General features: G+C 45.4%; 1 long non-coding RNA gene and 2 other non-coding genes across 7 annotated transcripts; 2 read left to right on the top strand and 1 right to left on the bottom strand.

The window, feature by feature from the left end:
• The first annotated feature begins 77 nt into the window (after window positions 1–77).
• Window positions 78–185, top strand: LOC112269051. Its single transcript, XR_002960641.1, has one exon. It is a non-coding gene; the product is annotated as a small nucleolar RNA Z279/snoR105/snoR108 (small nucleolar RNA).
• Window positions 186–834: 649 nt separating this feature from the next.
• On the bottom strand, window positions 835–906 carry TRNAK-UUU. The gene has a single exon. It is a non-coding gene; the product is annotated as a tRNA-Lys (tRNA).
• Window positions 907–14,787: 13,881 nt separating this feature from the next.
• LOC104584601 lies at window positions 14,788–18,776 on the top strand. 5 transcript variants are annotated; one of them, XR_001408038.2, is made up of 6 exons: window positions 14,788–15,156; window positions 15,308–15,392; window positions 15,512–15,693; window positions 15,823–15,891; window positions 16,809–18,212; window positions 18,298–18,776. It is a non-coding gene; the product is annotated as an uncharacterized LOC104584601 (long non-coding RNA). The 5 variants fall into 5 exon arrangements; XR_002966204.1 differs by having other exon boundaries at window positions 14,788–15,392; window positions 15,512–15,646; window positions 15,760–15,891; XR_001408035.2 differs by having other exon boundaries at window positions 14,789–15,392.
• Window positions 18,777–24,032: the final 5,256 nt, after the last annotated feature.

Raw genomic sequence — 24,032 nt, forward strand, 5'->3', positions numbered from 1 at the left:
GAGGAAGGGGAGGCTGGGAGGGATATAAAAGAGCAGTTGGGTGCTCTTTTCTAAAGCATGATCCTTCAGGCAGCAAAGGGAAATGATGAGCGGTAACGGCTTGCAAATTTCACTGCGAGAGGGTGCCCGCCCCAACTAAGCCTGTTACGACAATGGGGCACCCCAATGATTTACCATCTGATCCCGAATTTGACAACCCAATTTTTTTTCCAGTTTTTTATCCATCTTTTGGGTTTTCATTTTTGAACTTTTTCTTAGTGTTTGTTTGGTCTATTTCTTTTGTTCTTTTTGCGGGAGCTTTGTTTGTTTTAAAGGTACTTCAGTTTATTCGATGGTGGTAAATTGATCTTGTGAGTTTGACAGCTCCCATTTCGGCTCTTATACATTCTTCTAGCTCGGCTGGTAGCTCAAGGCTGGTTAGAGCAAAAGACCAGCTTCTTTTGGCAAGTCAAATTGACTGGATAGAACATTTTACAACAAGAAACACACAAGTTAGACATCGTTACTCTCTTATCCGCGCTGGCTCTCTGATGAGTGCTGAGGTTTTGATTTGTGAAGCTTCACTGGGATGTGAATTGTGAAAGGGGGGATCGAGGTTTTCAAGTAGGGAGGAGAAACAGACAGAGCAAATTGTGAAAGGCAATCGCCAAAATCAAGAACTCGACGCCGTTGCTAATTATGAAAGGGAGAACCAAGAACTCGACGCCGTTGCTAATTATGACAGGGAGAATTGAGGTTCCGTTTATGCACATATTAAACCTGTGCACTCGGCAGTGGATTGTTAAAAAAAAATTGGATTGCATCTCAGTCAAGAAAAAAGGAACTGTAAAATTAGGCCAACCGTGGCGATCAAACCCACGGCCACGTGGTTAAAAGCCACGCGCTCTACCACTGAGCTAGGTCAGCCCTTTTGCAACTTTCTTCCGATGCTAATAGATAATCGATTAATCGTGGTGCGTAAAATTTATGGCGCAATGTAACGTGCTTTTCTTGTAATGTGCTAACGCACGCACGATAGCAGCATGTAGACGGGGCCGATTTTTGTGATGCGATGGGTCTATGCCCGACCTATCTGGATCGTCCCATCGTGCAATGGTTTCTTGGGATGGGGAGCCGTTTAGCGCAAAACTTAACTTCCTGACATATTAGCTGGGAGGTAACTGTTCACGTAGGCTACTGTGCTTCCTGCGTTTTCGAATACTTTAATACGTCCGATGTATTATGTGGGCCACATCTATGATACAACCATGTACCCTGGTTTCGTCTCCCCTGACTCTATTCCCCGTTAAAGCTTTCTGACTCGTAGAAACAAGAACAGAACAACAGAAACAACTAAGCCCCCCTTATCTGATGGATTCATCCGATGATACTACGTTCGGTAGCGGATTGTTATCTCAGCAACAGGGAAACGGGTTTGTTCGATTTCTCAAATAAACAGCGTATTTCTGTGCTCCATTTTATTGCATCAAGAACAGAGATCTAACTTTTGGCTTCGATTTTCTACTAGATCGAGTGTAGATCCGCTGCTTATGCTGTCCGCCACGGTGGAGGATCAAAGGGTTCGTGATGTTCCGAGCACGGAACTAATACTTCGTGGTGGGCGGAACGAAGTCACAACTGTTGTCCGAAGGTTAGATCTGATAGAACTACCAAACGTTTGACCATGTTGTTAACGCCTGCAGTCTGATGTTATTCCTTTGCGCCAAAAACACGCTCGTGCACTCTTCAGTGGATCGATGGTTATTGCCGGAGGAAAGAGGATGGACGCGGAGAGGCATCTTGGCAATCAAGTAGTGGGTTTGCCTTGCTCCTGGACTAAAAGGTGACTTCCTAACATAGTTGAATCCTGCAAAAACTAGGTCTCATTGCAATAATCCAGAGATGCAGGGCACATAACGGACCATTTTGTTGCCCTCACTTATTCATCCAGAAATGTTGTGATGCTGTTTTGTGGATATCAAAGTACGTATATGTAGATTAGCATAGGAATTCGTATAGGTAGCGTCATACCAAATCTGTGTTTTATTGTACCAACGATCTATTGTACATCTTATGGATCTGTCGACCGTACGTATAGCCATCAATTTCGTGAATTGACGTTCGGACAACCTTTTTTTCAAGGGGGGAGGCTATACAAGGGCCTGATGCTCGAATATCAGCGTGCACCACCAGCACCCTGGAACATTTCGTCAAGTGCGCCAGTGATCTTGATGGAAGCGACGTATTCGCACCTACCGCCGGAACAACGTTTGACTCACGTCAAGAAGCATATGAACTGTATAATTTGTACTCGTGGAAGCAAGGATTTGGTGTCCGTCATGGTAGGAGCCGTATAAACAGATTTGGATACAGGAGCATGCACGAGATTGTTTGTCAGTGCCAGGTAAGTGTTTTTTTATATTATACATTTATTGCTGTTGATTTTGATTAGTTTGCCTTGAAGATGTCAAAAGAAAACTGGTACTTTTCATAGTAGGTTGTCCTCTATTTACAAAATCTGTCTGACAAGCGCATTAATTTATAAAATGATTTCCCTATGCTTTCAGGGCAAGCCTGGTAAGGAGAACACTGCGTCGTGTAGGACGGATTGCCCTGCAAAGATAAGGTTACACCGCACAGAAGACCATGGATGGTACGTTAGCATATTCAATAATGAACACAATCACAGGTTGTCTACGTCGTGTGATGAGAAGATGCATTGGAATTCTCATAACGAGATCGACCCACTAGCTCGTGACTTTGTGAAGAATCTAAGGGCAAACAACATAAGTCTTGGCAAGATTTACAACATTATGGGGTCTTCTAGCTACGGCAGTGGAACAGTACCATTTAGGAAACAAGCGCTCAGGACTCTCTGTTCCAGTATTGCACAGGAAACCATGAAGGAGGATCTCCCTAAGACAGTAAAGCTGCTGCAAGAGATGAGGGCACGTGATCTGGAAATGACCCTTGTCGTTGATATAGACGAGAATGGGAGAATCAAGACCATGTTATGGTGCAACGGGAGGAACAAGAGGGATTACAAGGATTTCGGTTACGCCATTACATTCGATACAACGTACAAGACCAATCTCTATAACATGCCTTTTGGTTTGTTCGTTGGCGTCAACAACCACTTTCAGTCCGTTATTTTTGCCGGGGTTTTGTTGAGGGAAGAAACAACTGCGGCATTCGAATGGATTTTTAATAACTTCTTATCCATCGTGGACAACAAGCATCCCTATACTGTACTAACAGGTAATCACGGAGACGTAGATGGCAGTGTAATGAACAATCAACTAACACTTCACTTATCGATCGTTACCTACTTACTTATCTTATCTGATTATATTTCCCTTACCAGATCAATGCCAGGTGATGCGTACAGCACTGGAGACTGCTATGCCAAACAGTAGGCACCGCTGGTGCAAGTGGCATGTGCTGAAAAGTGCTAAGGAGAAGCTTGGATATGTTTATAGTGAACATTCAGAGTTCAAGAGAGAGTTCCACGAACTCTTGAATGCTGTCATGTCACCAGATGAGTTTGAATGTAGATGGGCAGCTATCCTTGATCGTTACAAGCTGAAGAACAATCCTTACATTGACAGGCTATATGAGAACAGGGAAATGTGGGTGAAACCGTACTTTCTAGATATTTTCTGTGCGAGTATGACAAGCACTCAACGTAGCGAAAGCGCAAACTCGATGCTAAAACAGTACATTTCAAGGTCATCGCCTATGCCCTATTCGTGCAACAGTACAACAACTTGCTGGTCTCTCGCATAAACGACGAAGGTCACGAACAACATGCTACCTGGCACGTATGGATTGAAAAATTATATTGAAACCGTTCATCCATCCTAGATTGTACTTAATACAATTGCAACAGAATTCCAATTAATAAGTTGAATCTGTAAATGTTTTCCACTTGTGACTGTATTCGTGATAATTGAAATAGAGACGAAGGATGTGCACGTCAACAACACCACTGGAAGCTGACGCAGCTCAAATATATACGAGGGCGATGTTTGACACGTTTAAAGAAGAGCTATACAGGTCTGGTTGGTATGTAGTGGAAGAAGATGTTTATACTGGGAATTATCGTTTGACCTGGGCTCCGGATAGCCGATCAAATGATAGCGAGCACAACCAAAGGTCATTTATTGTCCAGATAGAAGACGATGGACAATTTGTTTCGTGTACGTGTGGTCTGTTTGCGCACGTTGGCATGATATGTCGGCATGCCATTAAGGTTCAATCTTTCTATCCGAGCATTCGAATCACATTAACGGATAACTGACTTTATTGACATCGTTATGTTTTGTACCTTTGTATGACCAAGAGCAATGTTATATGTGCAGGTATTGTTACGAAATGATATCTTGAGAGTGCCACAGAAAAACATACTGCGTAGGTGGACAGTTCATGCAAGGCATAATTTGGAGAGCGGTGGTGCGATGATACAGCACCGTCGTGCTGATGATGAACGTGGGTTCCGTACCAACGTACTAACTATGGTTGCTTCTGATATGGTAAAAGAATCAAACAGTCATCCTATTTTCTATAATGTTGCGATGAGAGGGCTGTGCAAAATAAGGGATGACATGAAGAAATTGAAAGAAGTGGTTGTATTGCCTGATACGAATGTGTTGCAGGAATTTGATTCCAACCTTATTTCCCAGGTTGTTGAACCACCAAAGAGAGTAGGGAGCGCAGGGAGGCCTTCGACAGTGAGGCCTAGGTCAAGAATGGACTATATATCTGATGTGAAGAAGAAGACCCGTGCAGTTTCAAGTTTGTACAAACCGCCTGGCAAATTGGGCAAGGACGATGGAGCATTAATGGAGATTGTTGGATCAGAGAGGAAACCATTGAAGCGTATCGTTAGATGCGCGATCTGCAAGAATCCAGGCCACAATCGATCAAGGTGCACACAGAGGGGTGTTTGATGATGTGTAATCGCCCCACCAAGGGCAATAACGAGCTGAACTTTTTTCATGTCAGTCCAGTATTGGATACATTTCGTATGCAACTGGATTATCTATCAGCGTACATCCTGTTATTATTTCCCGATCGTGGTGCGATGATGTGGGTACTTGTTACCAAAAATATTCCCCTGTGTGTAATAATATATATTAGTTAGCATGACATTGCTAACCTTGGTGTTAGTTTTTTTTATTTTTGTTCAAAGACGCTTGTTGATGATATCATCTTCGTCCAGAATTAAAAACAACATAATTTGGTTCTTCTCGGATGTAATGTTGGCTACGGTATATCGTAGGCTATCCGTGCTGAATCTGAAACCTGGTTTGGAGTTCAGAACAAGTGAAGAGACAAGGCAAAAACCATGTCAGTTAGAATGCAACGGTACATTTATGCTCTGATCATTGTTATGTACGTCCTGTGGTAATCACGGCCATCATTCGGATGATTCCATAGATCTGCATGAGTTCACGGACAGATTTAATTGAGATTTTGTACAATTGTGGTGTAGTTCGCGTTCTGTGTTAGCTTGTTCGTGGACATATCTGCATTGAGTTCGAGCGTCTTATCTTCTTGTTCCGGATGTTGTTGTATAGAATTTAACAAACTCTATCATGGACATGAAATCTTAATGTTCGGCTATAGTTGCAAGTCAATGAGGCGTGTTTATCACTGTTGTTGTAGGCATGAATGCTTAAGCAAACATATGATTTAAACAAGAGTAGTAGTACGCAGCTACAGAGCTGAATACAGTGACCACGTAAAAATCAGTGCATACAATTTTCTTACTAGAACAGATCACAAAATAACCGTCTCACTAAAGAGGCAAAGAAATGGAACATAAAACGGTGTGTTCTCGGTGAAGTAAATATCATCAATGTTGATAATAAACATCTCACGATCCCAGATGAGAGGAACCCAGACGAATGGTCGTGCGACAGTGCAACGCAAAATAGACAGTTTACGGGTCCAGGATGACTGAGTTGACATCCTTTTATTTGTTAAGTTCGGACGAACTGATTACTCGTACGGCATGCTCCCCTGGGATCTAATGATGTTGCTTTCCATCCTGGTTAGCATGTAGGCCAGTGCTCGCGTGAAACATAGAAGTCCCTGGCAACATATGAACGATATTTCTTCTTTAACATGCAGGTTATATAATTTAAATGTGGACGGACTTTATGGTAACGTACGTAGTGTCATAATATGATAACGTTTATGCTACCAGAACAGAGTTTTCGTGTACCTTGTTGGTGTGCCTCTTCACCCCTTTTTGTCCCATGTGCCACATCGCATATGCGTACTCCAGCCCATGTATTCCCCTGGATGTTACGGTGTACCGTCAATACATTTGTATTTTTTTCCATCACGACGACAACATCAAGTATACACACCCTTGTAACAACCGTTACCTTCAGACAGGTGAATAAAATCATTGGACTTACAGCTGGAATTCCTTCCTGCCATGATCTACTCCTCTGTACTCCCAATGGTCTGCCAGTTGCCAATCTGGTTGTCTGAAAATGCATCTAAGACAGTGGTGTAACCCTTCGAGAACTAGCTTAGCATGGTAAGTGTGTAGCTCATCCACGGTTCGTGCCACTTTGAGGGTAGGGTCCACCATGTAGGCGGCGTTCTCTTCGCTATCGTAAACATATACTGACCATACATCAGTGTCGAAACCAAACATTGGGACAACGAACTGCAAGTAGATAAGATTGTGATTTTATTTACATGTTAATATGAAATAAAGTTAGGACCGTATGAGTGGTAAATTAATCCCAATGCATCCACTTACTAACCCGTGAACAATTCATTGGGTCGTTGCAGTTCGCACCCAATGTGAACATATTCCAAACGAGGTATGGCGGCGGTGTTCCGTCCTCCTCTATCATGACCTCCTGCAACATGAGCCAGCGTTATTCCAATTCAATCTAAAGATATATGTGATAGCCATAAAATTAGAAACAAGCAATATCCGTTGTCAGACGAGAAAGTGGATATATATTATATCCAAGGAGGCTTGTATGTGTTTGGACTCACAGCAAATCGTGGCGGCAGGTAGTACGTGCCTTTCCAGGACGGGTTGTTCCTCTTATATTCGGAGCTCCCTTCGATTTCATTGTACAGGCGAGATATAACTGCCACCGTTGCCTTGCTTAGCTCTGCCTGTTTTGATTGCTCAAGCTTCAGACGCAGTCCCAGTATTATTCCAAGCTCAGGTTTCTCAATGGCAACGAATGTCCTGTTTACATTTGGAAGACGAAGCATGTAAATTAATTTGCAAACACGTCACAAGATGTTTCAGTTCAGTTGAGATTGCATATCTATTTTCAGTCTAACCTTGAAAGTGAGAAAGCATTCTCATCCGAGCACATTTTTGTGTAGAACGTTTTTGCTATTGACTTGGGGCAAAGTTTTTTCAGGCTAATTTTGTTGATCCTGAATTGCTTTGAGCTTTCGCCAACACGTGGCATTGCGGCAACTGCTCCATGTGCAATGCTGTTCTCGCCTGCTCTTGAAACTGCAAGAAGAATTATGCATGCAAAAAGTCGTTCCATGCGTGTAGTACTCTTGATCCCTGGAAACACTACATGCACGGAGCGAAGGGAAAATTTATGACGATCTTACCTTGGGACAGCATTTCGTTGAGTTGCTGCTGGCGAATAAACCCAGATATGTCAGATGGTGGGAGGTATGCATCTATTTGTACCCTATCCCCTGCTGTTGCTACGACAGTGTAAAACTATGGGTGCCCAACTGCAGCTCCTGTGAGTGAAAATATGTGTAAAAACACTACGTCGTAAGTATAAACGGTGTTTAGATGGGCTATCATTTGGAAAATGTTCATACGATACATATACACCAAACTTAGAATTATAAAGAAACAAATCTTAGTCGACATATGTTGCATTTGTGCACCTGTATCTACGTCTTCTGTTTGATGACGTTGGGATGGAACGTCGCGCAACGACTGATTAGGTGGATCTTCTGGAGGACAATATTCCTGTTGTGCTATGAGATCAATTACTTCATTGACAACTGCAATCTCTCGAATGGATGTGCTGTCATTTGGAATGGCTTTCCGTTCAACCATTCTTGATGTATCTGGAATGACCATTTTGTGCTCTTCCTGACCGGTGATGATTGCATTGCATGTGGAGTGGATGTCTGGTTTGCGATCTTCCATTTTGTTGTTGACTTGTCCTGGTTTTTCTTCTTTTCTCATGTCAAAAAAATTGGGTACAAACGAGTGAGTGACATATCTCAATGTATATCAGTAAGTTGTTGGTATCTTGTTCATGTAAATGTGTTACCGGTCGTAACGCCTTACCTTCATCTATGAAATGAAGCCTCTGCTTCAGGCGCTCTTATGGGTCCTTGCGAGTACTTGCACCAGCCATAGAAACCACTGGAACATCCGTATTCGGAGTTGTACATGACAAAAGAAATTAAGTGATCCAATTTTAGTCCTCAAGCCTCATACGGAAACAAAATATTGTCCATATTTGAAAATGCAAGCATTCAATGTGCACGGTATTAAAAAAAACATGCATAACAGGGTCTGCCCGTCCCAAAACCCAAGTACAATAAGATTATGATTAGTATAGCTGTAAAAAAAAAGAGTATGATTAGTATAAAAGTACATGTCGAAACATCACACCTTCCAACCGAGCAGTGTCCCGGGCTGGTTCATTGTATTCAACGCTTGGTTCGTCGAAGAAATTAAACTCAATCTCTTTGCTGGAACAGATCAAATGTTTCTTATTAATATCATTATGTATATTTTCTATCTCGATGTAATATGGTAGAATATAATGCAATACATATCGACTAAACAACCATTAGCAGAAACGTGCCATTCTTTTTTGGTTGGTTAGATTTTGATACAGGGCTTGATAAAAATACCGAACCCCACACCATGCTACACTGGGAAAAAAAGAATAATTCCATATTTAAATCATATAACAGTCGCGATCCTATCTCATATTCTTATATAAGATCTTTTATTTACTGCTAAATTGAACTTTTCGGTAATAATTCGTTATTAGGTTACAATCCGGTAGAACTCATAAATCAATTATGCACTTTGTGAGCTGTCTTGCGGAAACATATTTACTAAAGGATATTACGTGGTGATGTACCTTGAGCTGCAGGTGTGTCATGATGATGATGAAGAGCGCGGAATCCATACGTTGTTCGGGATGCACCAATGTCTAGCAAGCGTTTAGATGCTGCTTTCTCAATTCTTTGCGTGAAAGACTCCATGTTCTTTTTGGTCTCATCTGCGATTATCCTAGCTGTCATGCGAGCGATCATCGAGGCTTTCTGTGAGAACGTCGATTCATATAATGCCGTTTGTACGGAAATATACATTTTCTTTTATGTGAAAGACGATGTCGTAAGTATTAATTTTCCCCATACATACCATGGTGTTTGATGAATCGCCGCTGCTTCCTTCTGCCTATGTCTGCTGTGGCGTCTTCCCTCGACAGTCACCAATGCATTTTTTCTGGCTATTCTGGGGGTTCATCGATGTTGCCATCACTGCTTGATCCGTCGGTATTACAATCCTGACGAACTGCAATAAAGAGATGTGATAATAAATCATGTCGATGCTCTTTTATTCAATGTGCAGAAAATACAAAAATTAATATACTACTGAAAGAAAACACAACATGACTACATTATTGGCCAGATTATTGAGCCTACATAAACCCTATCGGCTATAAGACGTACCTGGCGACGTCCATACCAGCTCAAGAAATTGGCAGACGCGCACTTCCTCATAGACGCGATCATGTTTTTCAGCACATCAGGTTGGTACGCCGACATCCTTGGATAGACTGTCGTGTCCACCGCGTCTCTCCCATTGCGCACAAGTTCCAGGTAGAACACCTACATCATTGGATGTGTATTTCGGTTCATGTGAAAAATTAGGTCAGTTGCGTGAAGGATACGACATCGGTGTCAGTTACATTCGTAACGCAAGAATGCATGCAGCGTCGTATAGAGAAATGGCATAAACGTATAAATTGTGTGTCGAAGGGTTTATACCTGCAGATATAGCAAACAACCAGTCAGAACTATGCGAGGTTTCTTTTCTTCGATCTCCGACATGGTGATGGCAGCCATCTTGACAAGGTGCTCCAGAATGATCTCTGCCCAGTTGTACTTGTTGATGTTGCATACGTCGGACAATGCCTGGATCACCCCCCAGGCGAGCTCAAAACAAGGGGTTAGCGCGTTGGACAAGCTGTAGGCGATGAATGCCCTGACAAAGTGTTGGTACTCCACGAAGCTCAACTCTTTCCCGGCCGTGCAGTCGAGGTACTCCTTGACCTCCGATCTTGAACGCAGCCGACATGCGTGCAAGCACACCTTCATGTCTTCGCGGTCAGACGTGGCGACCGTGCGAGGTACCTGCAACTGCCCGTTGGGAACGCCCAACACACAGCTCACTGATGTTGGTGTCATCAGTGCAGCCATCGAATGGCCGTCATGCATTAGCATGACGTCCGCTCGGACACGACTGACGGCAAATGCTGAGAAGTTGCGGTCCAGCTTATCACATAATGGGAACTTCAGCATGCCACCAAAATCTACCGATCTAATGAGTGCTCTTTGGGTTTCGCTCATCTTGTTCACTAAAGCTCTCATCTCACGGATGTTCTTGCTCGTGAATTCTGAATCTATATGCTCTGTCTTGTAGTCTGAACCATGAATCTGCATGGTGAAACTCAGTGCGGGTGTATGCGATTGCAGTGAGTTCATGCTTCCGCCCGGTGAGAATGGTTGGGGCATGGTGGAGGTGTGTTCATGAGACTGTTCTCGTGAGTCACCGTGCTGGTGTTATGTACCTCGTAAACGATCTATGTTTATTTCGTGCTGGATGACGCAGCTTGTAACGAACAGCAGCTACCTACATGTGTCACTGGATATTGCAATAGTTACATACAGTTGTCTTGTACACTGTACAAAAGAGACCAATGACGAAATCTATACGATGTACGTGGTGCATTACAATTGGATCATTGTAACATGTCATCAATTGTTAGAATTCGATTGACATGGAACTTAGATCTATGGATCTAACTTTTGGTTTCCGTATGGCCTGCGTGCCTTAGATCCACCTAGTTCTGTGGATCTAACTTGTTTTCATTCGCAAAATCAAAACGCATGGGACAAAATTCATTTACCCACCTAGCATTTTTTGAAATGGTCATGACCACCAATCGCGTGTACCGCATGGCACATGGCACATCTCCATAACTCCGAATCGTATGATTGGATCTCAGCTGATATGTGAGCGGAGTGGGAAGAGTCCTAATTTCAAGTGGAATGCAATGAAGAGGACAGCGTCCATGCTTGTTGCACGGTCCAGCCCGACGAAGAAAACAACAAGAGCATATTACCAGAGCCGTAATGGCCTTACAATACGTAAAGTAGCTAGAAAGTATAAGGATCGGCCCTTATGAAAATATTAAGATATAGAAGTTTGGTACGTTGCTTGGACTGTTTCATGACCCGAGTGCTCTAAAATATTTCAATTGAATCTACAAAACAACACTCCTTGCGTTCGTCTGATGTCAGATTCCCGGTATATCGACACGTTCGATCATTGTATTAGCATGCACGAAAAACTGTCTGCCATGAACACAAAAGTATGTAAGTACGAAGTTTTACCGGTTCAGATCTGATAGCCGGGACGACACAGCAATTACAAAAGAGTGTCGCGAAGGAAGGTTTGGCAGCGTAGCATAAGGCGCCCGTGCAGATCTTCAGACCAGCACGACGTGGCTTCTAATCTAACATTACCTGATTTTGTCTATCAGTGACCAAATGGAGGGTCGGCCATATTATTGATTACGCGACGATTTTTTAGAAATGGTCCTCAACTAGCACATTGTTGGACCATTCGAGACGGTCAACAAACACAGCGTCAGATCAACGTACATCCGTGGCATACATATCGGTCCAATGCATCGTACTGTCTCGCGAGTAACAACCATTGCTGCATAGAGGATCCGCCTTCTTGTCTTATTATTTCTTTGAAGATCTCGACCATCTCAACAGTGTACCTGTCATCCCCAATGACTCTTAGTATCCTGGGTTGCTCGATGAGGATGTTGATAGCCGACCTGTTGATATAAACCCGACACCCATGAACTACCTCGGGCGCTATAGCGTTATATAGTACATGAACAAAGACATTGAGCGACGTACTAAGGAAAATACTACGGCTGCTGTTATTAATCAAACGTCGACACTTTATTTGAGGATGTTTCAAAGATGATTTTTCATACCTCAGAACTGGTTCGGCAGCGGTAACACTGTTTGCAATGAACCTGAAAGATAGCCCTGGATCACTGTAGGCATAACGTTAAAACTGAGTCAATCCATCTTACGTGATATCCAAAACTTGTTTTCTATCGTACACTGGTGTGGCTAAAGGACTTCCATAAGAGTACATACCCCTCGTCGGTGTAATCTCGGATGATTTCATACACGTCCTCGATGAGCTTCGTACTCGGAGGAGGTGGTGGCTGTTGATACATTGGAAAGTACAACGACAAATTATGAAATCATCTCATAACTCTGGCGCTAAAATACAATACACCCCGGTTAATGGGCACTGTCATATTTGTTGTATGAGTTCTTATTTTTCGAATAAATGTTTCATTACCCTGTGAAGGTCGAGATGTGTGTAGATGCAGTAAAGGTGTAAAGGTAGTGCTGCGTAACATCGTTGAAGTTTGTTATTTTTCTGCATGCATGTTACATATACGAACCATGAGTAGCCATGAGAAATCGTGCCACGAGAGAAACGACAAAGCACATAATTTTGATGCACGCACCTGAATTTGAACAGTGTGACAACCGCTTTTGTATTTTTGACGTCCGGCCGTGACTACCTCAACGAAATCGCTTTCCCTGGTCGCGAGCTGCCACCAACCCGTATCAATTTTCGTTTCTTTTGCAATTTAATTAATTTGCAAATAATTATCCGGTTTGGCCTATGAAAGAAGTTTGTTGGCAGCGAGACTTTTAGGGCGTCCATATTCTTGTTATTTTCCACCAACTGATGACGCCGGCGCGGCTGTCTAATGCGCTCTCCGGCAAAAAACGTACTAATTAATCGATCACCGTATGCATGTGTCTGTAAGTTGTTCGTCTAATTAACTTTGGGTCAATTGCTTTTGAGATTTTGATGCCTCCATATGTTTCTTTCTTCCTTCGTTTCTCTGTATTAGATCTGAAACCACGTCGACGAATGCCTAGCTGCACACAAGCGGGAGAGGAAGGTATTTTTTCTTTTGATCCATGCATTTACTTACGTGATGATCTTCAATCTAACCGTGATTTCAACTTCCACCAGATATGCCATTACACGTACAAGATCGATCTGCGAAGGCGGCCAGTACGTACTGCAGCGGCGGAATCTACGGCTGCCTACCGACGATCGTCCGGCGACGTCGGCAACGATGTCCTGCAACGACGAGTCCCGCAGATCTATGTTTGTGCGTCATCTACCACGATGGTTGATCGATCCCATGCTTCAGTCTTCATATGATTCCCGATCTGCCAGTCCTACAGAGGCAATAGCGGACGCATAAGAATGTAAGGAGACTAGTTAGCGATTAGTAGTACTCCTATATGATTAGCAGGCCGGTCGATGCATGCATGGCTGCTGTTGGGCGATGCGTCATCTTTCTTTTGAATGGCTAAATCAATTCTTCTGTCCTGCAACAATCGATTCACCTTAAGAATACTGTACTACAACGATAGATTATCATTTAATGGATGCTCAATACTACTTTTCATACTATATACTACATATTACCTTTGTAAGTACATACTTCACACTATATACTACATTCTACCTTTAATTTGTACTACATTCTATATACTACATACTACATTCTACATTCTGTATTCTAGATACTATATACTTCTATTCTCCATACTCCATTCTAATGTGTCTGTTGATACAATATTCTCCATACTTCATACTTCCATTGTTCAAACTAGTAGAAATTAGAATACCTTAATAAATGATAGCTTCTAGAAAATCCATGGCGACGAGCACATACTACATATTTCATACTTCATGTACTACATTCTCTATACTACATACTACGTACTACATACTACGTACTACATACTACGTACTACATTCTATATATTACATACTTTTATTCTTGATACTGCATGCTTTTATTCTTCGTACTATATACTACATACTCCATCCTTTCGTTGTTCATACTAGTAGAAATTAGAATACCTTAATAAATGATAGCTTCTAGAAAATCCATGGCAATGAGCACATGCACTAGCTAGCACTATGAAAAAGGTAGTACATACGTTCTGTAGCATGCAGCAGAATAGTACTTAATTACTCATTAGGCGTCATGGATTAACATGCATTTACAAGTCTTCTTTTCGCCAACGTCCAGTCCATTCTCCCGTCGCCTGCGAGGTACCAAGAGCTCTGCGTACCACCCGCCCACCCTTTTCAGCCAGGGGTGATATATAACAAGTACAGACCCAACAACCTTGCTCAATTAGTGGCGTTAACTAGAGATTATAAGTTTCTAAAAATCAGTGTTTATCCATCTACTTTCTCTCAACATATACTACGCACCTACTTGGATTAACGGGGGCTAATTAGTACGTCCGGATACCCGGACAATCCGGTGGTATCTCAACGTGGAAAAAGTGGGAGTAATTACTCCCGGCAGTAAAAAAAGTTGTCCCTGTAGAGCTGCGAGCCCACTTTCCCTACTAACAAAAGCCCACCTTATTTCCTAAAAAAAAAGCCCACCTTAATTTCTCAGAACGTGCGTGCGGTTTGGGGGGCGTCGGGGTGGAAGTGAGGCCGGCGCCCGGCGGCGAGTGGCGCGGACGCGGCTGGAATTGCGGCTAACCTACGCATCGCCGGCGCCAGCGGCCAGAAGCTGTGGCGGCGGCTTCGACGACGGCGACTGGGCCTGTGGCCGACGGCGAGTGGCACGGGCGCGGCTGGAATTGCGGCAAACCTAGGCGGCGCCGGTGGCTTCGACGACGACGACGGCCTGAGCGAAGAGCAGCTCGACCGTCTCGAGCGGGACGCCTACCGCAAGGCCGCCTCCTCCACCGCCTCGACCTCTCCCGCGACCTCGCCGCTGCTCAATCCCATCAGGAACGAGCAAGGTTAGGGTTTTCTCCGCTCCCATCGCGGCCCTCTCATCGATTTGCGGCTTCCCCTTCGGGTTCGCCAAGCTATGACCACCCGTCACATCCGGAATCCCTGGGCGAGCTCACGACCACGACATAATCCATCGTTCCCTCCGACTGGACGCAGAGGAAAGCTGGTTCCTGCTGCTACTACGAGCCAACTCTTAGTGCGGAGGAAGCTGCAAGGAAACTTCTGCTGAATCAATTATCTGGTACATTCTGTTCTGAAGATAGATGGAATCCAGTAGTGTTTTTGCTGATCTTGTGAGAGATTGCAAGTTACACGGTTCAAATTTCTCCTCCTCTGAATCTCACTGATTTATTTTTTTAGGCAAGAATCTCTCTGATTAATTCCAGCGCAATGGAGCCTTGCATAATTCTTCATCTCATTTGTCTCTTCACTTCTCGTGCATGGTGTTCTAGAGAGAAAGGAGATTGAAGAAGAGAAGGATTTTGGAAATCCCAGGTTCACCATGCTCATCTCATCTCTAATTCAAGTTTCTCACAGCACAGGTAGTCCTTTATTAGTTCCTAGATTAAACACCATGAATTAATGTTTCCTGACGGCCTGCTTGTTAGGCTTCTGAGGCTGTGTTTAATTCGGTGCCATTTGCTTGAGCTGATGAAAAGATTATACTGCAGAGTTGGCCCGATCACATCCTTTGAATCGTTGTTTCTGCTGGGAGTTCATCTTTCAGGAACTTTTGGATGGTAAATGCATTGAACTTGTGCCCGATGGAAGTTTGTTCTTGATGCTTATGAAGTGCTTTCCGCCATCAAATTTTGTTCAGTATATTTACTTCTTTGGTCTGTTATGAATTAAAATTTCTAGGTTGAATCAGGTTTTTTTGCAACAAGAATATTCAATTGCTTCCTATTGTTTAGGGTCTTTGTTTCCCCTAATCAATTCATGTTCACTGCAATGATATTCAATTGCATAGTAGAGTTGGCCTGATCATAGGTTCCAGTTTTCTCTACAGAACAATGTATAATGATAAGTATAAGCTAGTTATGCTAACCTGAAAACAGAATATACGCTACAGGAACAAGTTAACACTTTAACAAGGAAGCTACAGGCTACAACTATAGACTCTGAAATTAAAGTAGTGAGGTTCAGTTTAACTTTTCCTTATTGAGTTTTTGTACATTTCAATCAACCCCAAGCATCCGACAGACACTCAACCACAAAACAACGTGACATCATTTTTGTGCTACCACGGATAAAGACTGTATTGTAATGTATATTAAGCAACATCTAAGAGAACTTGCTCCGACAATCTGAATATGCATACCATAGGAGTATAGCTTACTCCCTGGGTGTTGATTATTTTTCCTAGACAAAATTTCACGGTACTGTAATACAGTACTTCTCTGGAACAATCATTGCCAGGCCTATTGCTAATCAAAGAAAATAATTGTCATGATTAATTCAATCTGTTTTATTTGCTCGAGCAGAGAAAGGCTTAATCATTTTAAAAATAAGCTATAGCTCAAAGGATCCTGTCCCTTTAGCTTAATAATCCGATAACATAAAAAGTTCCATTTCGGTTTTTCAGAATCATTCTTTTTCGCCAGTGTGCTATATGATAGTATCAGTATATGCTTACACACATGAACACTCAAAACAGGTTCGCTGGTTTGTCGTAACATCAGGGTATTGTGTTCAACTTAAAGTCTGAAATGCAATTCTTCCAGCAAGAGGTATTTACTTGCAAAGCTAGGATGCGGCAACATGCTCTCATGTGACATTATTCATATTCTTTCTCTCTTTCTAGATGTGTTTGTGTTCTTTCTCTTCAACAATTTGTGAGGTTGAAAGTGGTCATTGGTTTCTTTTCATCCTTCATGTATTCATGAGAACCTTTATAGTGACTAAAAGATTCAGTAGACACGTGTAGGAGGAACTAGCTTTGAATCATTCAGGAGTTTCTATTTCCTTAAAAAAACTACAAATATTCCTTTTGTACACACTAAATATATAGAATGTGTTTGGGTCAATCTTCCAGTGATAGTGTGACTGGACCAGATCTTGACTTGGTGCATGCTATTGTTCAAAGTTCACATTGTATAGCGCAACGGGAATTAGCAGTGGTTTTGAACTTTTGATATCAGTGCTGCTGTCTATGTGACTTTTCTCTTTTCCTTCGGAGGACTTGCCATCTGTTTCACCAGCAGCAGTAGCCGAGCTGCAGTTCCCTGGAAAGCTTCGATGCATTAGATTGATAACAAATGGTTTTTTTGTTAAGAAACCATTTTCCTTTGTGGTAGATTCGTGTAGCCGTTATTCTGCTGACTAAGGTACTCACTGTTAGGATAAATTTGCTGATTTAGAATTTGTTTTACGACGACTTGAGAAGCTCGTTTTTGCATCATCTAATTATCGTCTCACAAGTAGAAACAACAAATACTGAAATTTATTGCATAGTTGCATTCTGAATCCTGTTATTGCTGGTCAAACTAATGTTCATACTTGATTAAGTTTACCATCGTTCGGTTAAAACCATATTCGTTTTATGGAGTAGTTACGATAATCATTGTACATGTGATTTTTAGTGCAAATGCAGATAGTTATCTGATTAGACATTGCACTAATGTATACACCAGCATAGGTATCCTGCAACAACTTTGACATCAGCCCACATAATAGTATTAAATATCTGGGAGAAACTACAGGAGTTCCAATGTTCAGTTTTATTTTCCTTCAATAATGTTGAACTTAGCTAGGTGTAGTCTTGCTTTAAACGTTTTGATTTAAGTACCTTCTTTGTTATACCTTTTGTGCTTTGCCGATAGTTAAGGATTTGCATTTAACATAGATTGATCATACATTTTACCTAGTTAGTGTAAGTGTATATCAGTATATGAACACCATGTGGATTGTTGTTTTGCATATTGGCTAATGCTTTGTGGAATCTGCTTCTGGATATGGATTTTATGGAGAAGTTATAAGGGAGAGTCAAAACTACTGATGGATGGGCCCTGCACGCTATTATTTTTCTGGAGCAATGGTCTTTCTGAAGCACATGTGATTGGTAGTGGCCAGGCAGTTATCCACGTAATTATGTTATCTATCTTTCAGTTTGATCAGAAATTTACAAGTGCTAATCATCTTTTCAGATCTTATGAGGCAAAAGTGGCCTTTTCTTGAGAATATTAGCACTCTCACGGCATCAACAGAAAATGTTGCAAATGGAGTACAGCCTCTGCAATCTAGTCAAAAAAGACCTCTGAAGATCATCTGCCGAACATATTGTTCTATATGTAAAGAAATTTCAACATCTAAACGAAATTCAGGAGACAGATCCCAGACAGCTCTTGCAATTTGTCAGGGCTCTTTCAGAGTAGTTAGTTAGCATTGCAAAGTGATGGCAATACCCATTCCCGAAATTAGTTAACTGTGCTGAGTTACTTCTAAGTTTTCTTTGCAAAGGAAAGAGTATACCTTATGTCCGTTTACTTTCACTTGAGTTGAACTTAGGCATCACAGAAACAAGAGCGACATAGGAAATATACTTGTTGTATTCTTCATCTGTCTAGTTAGTACAGTAAGAAGCAAGAGCGACACAGAAAATATACTTGAAACATTATTCGTGTTATATTCTTGTTGAAATTGTCTCCATCTGACGAATTCGCATACAGAATCTCAACATACGAAGCTGCATGAAACGTCAATTGCAAACGTAAATGCAACATAAAATTAGTCGGTGTATGCAGCTGCATGCAACGTAATTTTGTCGCGTGCAAACGTAAATGAACAAAACCCTAACACAACTGTCAGTTTTGCTCCAATGTAAGTTTTTTTTTTACCAGTACATGTAACGTAAGTTTACGACGCACGCAAACTACCAAAAGTTAACGGGTCTAGCGTGGCTGGGACAGGCGGGGATCGGCTGGTCTGGCGGGGTGCAGAATAATATTCTGCACCATGTGAATCAAATAGCGCGACCCTGTATATGTGAAGTGTTCATACAAGCATTTTGATGTTGTCTGCAGGATTTATGAAGGATGATTGACGAACGAACCAAATATTTTATTTTTCATGAAAAAAAATTTGGGAACGTTCGTACCCAACATCCACTATGTCTGTCGGAGCACGGGTCTCGAGCACCGGCATGCCGATTACCCCCTTATTGGTTCGGTGGAGGGCGAGGCGATCGCTCGGCGTGACGATAGAGACGAAGTGTGGACACGAGAATTTACTCAGGTCGGGCCACCCGGAGGTGTAACACCCTATGTCCTACTTGTTGTTGTATTCAAGATTGTATATGTTGCTTACAAGGTATCCCGGGAGTTCCCGGGGAGTTACTTGGCGATGGCTCTAATTAGGAATCAAACTAAGACTGATCGGAGCCCTTTGACTGGTGGCATCGGTACTCCTTTTATAGACAAGGGGATACCACAGGTGCCAATGCATGTTGCCCAGACGCGTGTCACAGCCACATGAAACACACTCCCGCTGATCCATGCTGGACGCCATGCAGCGCCCGGTCCACTGTACACGGTAGAATTTTTTTTTCGTGGAGTAGTCGCCCTAGCCTTGCTAAGCAAGACTAGACCTACTGATAAGACTCCTATCGCTGCATTAAATGCACCATGCCCGCCGTCTTGTCCTGTCTTCACTGTTCTGCGGGCCCCGCCTGCATGCCCGCGCGTGGGTTGCCGGGGTGCCCCCTCCCGGCAAGCGCATCCGGCTAGTTGCTGGGGAGGCGATTCTTCCGCTTCCCGGGATCGGGGTTCCCGGGGGCTTCTTACCTTCTCGCCCTTAGCATCACCTTCACCAAGGACCGTTTCCTTGAGGCAAACTTCCTGAACTCATTGCTCCCCGGGAGGCCTTCCTGACGGGGCTTCGATTTGAGCACGTAAAGCGCAAGAACAACTTTGTTGCGGATGAACTGTCCAAATGGACAGCGGAATGCATCAAGGTGCCTCCTGGGGTGTTCGTGCAGAGGCAGTCAAAGCCCTCGGTCGATCCCAACACAGTTGCCGGGGAAGCCCCTCCGGCAACTCAAGGTATCCCTGCAGCTGCGGGGGACCATGCCCGCCAAGTTGGTGGCATACACTAGCCGGGAGCCATCACCCTGGGGGACGGATATTATTCGCTACCTCAAGGATGGGACCCTCCCGGAGGAAGACATTGCCGCGGAGCGAGTAGCCCGGAAAGCTAAGATGTACGCACTGGTGGACGGAGAACTCTACCGGAGGCGTCCTAATAGAGTCATGCTCCTCTGCGTGCCCCAGGAGGAAGGGCGCACGTTGTTGGAAGACATATATCGAGGCACATGCTCGCACCATGTGGCCTCCAGGGCACTAGCTAGGAAAACGTTTCGGCATGGCTTCTCCTGGCCGACAGCACTAGCCGATGCCAAGCAATTAGTCAGGACCTGTGAAGCGTGCCAGTTCCACGCTAAGAAGAGCAACCAACCAGCGCAAGCCCTGCAAGTCATCCCGTCCTCATGGCCGTTCGCGGTCGGGGGGCTGGACATCATCGGCAAGTTGCCGAGAGCGGTTGGCGGCTACGAGTACCTGCTCGTGGCCATTGACAAGTTCTCGAAGTGGATCGAGGTGGAGCCTGTCCGAGCCGTCATGGCGCAGGCAACCATCAAGTTTTCAAGGGCATTATGTGCCGGTTTGGTGTGCCTAACGGCATCATCACTGACAACGGCACGCAATTCACTAGTGCTGTGTTTCAAGATTACTGCGAGGACATGGGCACTAAGATTCACTTCGCCTCTGTTGCTCATCTGAGGAGCAATGGGCAAGTTGAGCGAGCCAACGCAGAAGTGCTGTGGGGGCTCAAAACGAGAACCTTTGACAAGCTCAAGGGCCACGGGAAACACTGGGTTGAAGAACTCCAGCCCGTGTTGTGGTCACTGCGGACCACACCGAGTCGGGCGATGGGTCAAACTCCGTTTACCCTCTTCTACGGGGTAGAAGCAGTGCTGCCCCTCGAGCTCAAGGATGGGTCACCTCGGGTACCCGCGTACGGCGACAAAAGCCAACACACGCAGAGGATTGATGACCTTACCTTCACCGAGGAGATTCGATGCCAGGCTGTTGTGCGAGCTACAGGCTACCAGTAGGGACTCCGTCGTTATCACGACAGGAGAGTCCGTCTCTGGGGGCTCGAGGTTGGAGACCTCGTCCTGCACCGGTTACAAGGAACGAAGGCCGGGAACAAGTTGACTCCAATCTGGGAAGGCCCTTTCTGGGTAGTGCAGGTAACCAGACCGGGGGCTGTCCGGCTGGAAACCGAAGAAGGCTTGCCGGTGCCCAATAGTTGGAACATTGAGCACCTGCGCAAGTTCTACCCGTGAAACGGTGGCGCCTTACCCACGGGTGACGCTGCGGCAGCGTGCCTCTTTAAGTTAGTGTAGCCGGGTAAGGCCCGATTGTAATCCGCTAGCACAAAGTTGAATAAAAGATAAGTGGTGCTTCAATGAATATTGTGCTTTGCTATTTATGAATGCTTCTATCTCCTGCTCTAGGTGCACATAATTGTCTCCTCATCCTTGGCTGTGAGCAGGGGCTGCCGGAACCCCGAAAACCAAGCTCGTTGCCGAGATGCCTCGGAACGCGGCCTAGCAGTTGCCGAACTCGTTCGCAACGTGCTACGTGCAAGCAAGGCACCATGGGAACAGAAAGATGCTCACACCCAAGTCTGAGGTCGACTCTTCTGTGCCCGAGGGCTAGGAGGCAGGAGGTTATCCAGTTCATACTGTTTTTCGTGCATTTCGAAATTTTTTGCTATGCACCTTGGGCACTTCAGGAATCTGACATGCAGGGTAAAGATGAGGCGAAGGCACACTGTGATGCTCATGGGGTGGTCACGGCTGTCGTCGTCTTGCAAGTAAGTTGTACATATATGGCAATTGCTTCGAGGTTTGGTGCAGGAAACTGAGACAGGGCCAATGCCTCCATGCGGCAACTGGTGGTCCTGCGCGTGCGGAGGCAAGGGCAGCGCTTCGGCTATTTAAAGAGACCAGGGTAAGTGCAACACCAGCAACGGGCAAGAAAACAAGAGATGTCGCAGAGAGGCGATGGTGGTGCATCCCTATGCGCTTGTCGCTGAGGGTGTTCCCACCATCGCGGCCCTGCCACATCTAGTATGGAACGGCACCAGAAATGGCGGTGCAGTGGGCGAGGGGCGTCGCGAAGACGTTGTGGCGGTGCATGCCTCCGCGCATGCCGCTGGAGGGTGCACGGCCACAGCGTCCTTGCCACGGCTCTCAACGAGGTGCTACAAGACCAAAGAGAATGGGAAGCTAAGTATCTCATTTTGGGTCCTTGGTTTTTCCCTTTAGTAGCGCTGGCTTGATGAGGTAAGCTCAGTCCCCGTGTTGCCGGAGCGTAGGAAGGACGCTTACGGGGTGAGGACGCCCCCACACGTGGCTCGCAGGTGCGTCCCGGAGGCGTGCGTGCTGGGGTAGTTAACCCGCAGGTCGGTACCGCGGGTCCGTCCCAGGTCACTAGTCTGGCCAAGCACGTGGTTGGCGAGTCCTCGGGTACGCAAGGCTAAAACATGGGAAGGACAGAGCCCCTCCCCGGCAAGCTAGTCTTAGACAGAGAAGCAAATAAAAGTGGCATTGGATATATTAAAGCTTGAGCAAAACAAGTTGACAAATAACACTTGCGGTGATAAGGACAAGATAACATAAAAAGTTCTCAGGCGCCATGCGCCACTTGCAGGAAAATATAAAAAAAAAACCAACAGGCAATCGGTGCCCGTAGCTCGGTGCCCGCAGCTCGGTGCACGCACCGCGAGTCTCCTGGGCCTGCCGCTTGTGCTCGCGGCACTCGGACTTCAGCCTGCCGATCTCGGATGCCTTCTTTGTGTTGTCATCGTCGATCAGCTAGAGTTCTTGCCACACCGTGTCGAGCTCGCCCTGAAGGGACGAGATGGCATCTTGGGCGGCCTTGAGCTGCCCTGCGAGCTTGCGCTCCCGGGAGCGGGCCTGGTCCGCCGAGGCTTCGGCTGCTATTGCAGCTTCCGTCTCCAGCTCTCCGACCTTGCGGCAGAGATGCTGGATCTCCAGGGAGTAGCCGGACGGTAAGTCCGTCTTCTCCCGGAGACTCCCCTAGAACGAGTCCAGAGCTGCCTGGTGCTCCTCTTCGCTCTTGGCGTGTGAGGCTTTCACCAGTTCGAGCTCCCGCTGGTGCTCTTGCTGGAGATCCCACAACTGCTGGAGGACTTCCGCCTCCGTCACCCATTGCACAGCAGGCGTCGCCCCGACTTGCCGTGCCTGCTGGAGCTCCTCCCGGAGCCGGTGCAGCTCGGTGCGCTCCTCCTCCGCCTCCCGCCGCGCTGCGCCCGGCTCCGCCACTACGCGGGCGTGGTGCTACTGCGCGTCGTTGAAGAAATCGACGAACATCCGCTGCTGCTGGATGTTGTCGATCACTTGGTGTCCCTGCTGGAACACGCTAGGGTCGAAAGTAATCCGACCCCATGTCCGCCCCGCGAGCTACCCTGCTCCCGGGCTGAAGACGGCTCCGGCAGAGGAGGACCCCGCCACGACCGTCTGCAATCCCGAGGGCGCGTCGGGATTTGACGACGCGCCCCCAACCTGGCCGAGCGCTGTTGTTCCTTGCTCGTCCAAAGGAGTGGGCTGGGGGCTCGGGGGCTTCTCCAGAGCGCTGCCGCCTGCTCCGGCTAGCGGAGGCTGCTCTGTGTCACCCGCCTCAGATGGCGCCCCCTGCGTGGCGCACCTGCGGCAGCAGTCACGGCCCCGCCTGGTGCCGTGGCCGATTGCTGAAGGGCTCCGACGGAGGCAACCTCCGCCGGAGCATCGTCGTCGACCTCACCAGTGAGGTCGATTACCCGCACCTCTGTGGGCGCGGAACCTCCCCGGCAACTG

Source organism: Brachypodium distachyon, chromosome 4, assembly GCF_000005505.3.
Source record: "Brachypodium distachyon strain Bd21 chromosome 4, Brachypodium_distachyon_v3.0, whole genome shotgun sequence".
Taxonomy (NCBI): Eukaryota; Viridiplantae; Streptophyta; class Magnoliopsida; order Poales; family Poaceae; genus Brachypodium; species Brachypodium distachyon.